Source organism: Pteropus vampyrus, unplaced genomic scaffold (genome assembly GCF_000151845.1).
Source record: "Pteropus vampyrus isolate Shadow unplaced genomic scaffold, Pvam_2.0 Scaffold66, whole genome shotgun sequence".
In the NCBI taxonomy this organism is placed as follows: domain Eukaryota; kingdom Metazoa; phylum Chordata; class Mammalia; order Chiroptera; family Pteropodidae; genus Pteropus; species Pteropus vampyrus.
The window spans coordinates 5,174,929-5,175,203 of NW_011888847.1; positions in this window are offsets into that span (position 1 = coordinate 5,174,929).

Genomic DNA, 275 nt, shown 5'->3' on the forward strand with positions numbered 1-275 from the left:
CAATTCACTGTCTCTTTGAGCCTCAGTTTCTTCATTTGAAAAAATGGATTAATCTATTGTCCTTGTTTTTGTTGTAAAGACTAAGTGAGATAATATTTGCAAAATGCTTTACCCAGTGCCTAGAGGTGGTAAGTATTCAACGAGAATTAGCTGGCTGTTATTATTATTACCATTTTACTTCCTCATCTTTCACTCACCCTCCTCCCACAGCTCATGCCCACAGGTCTTCTGGTTGGAATGTCTTAAGGATTCTAACAGCAACTATTTATGGAAGG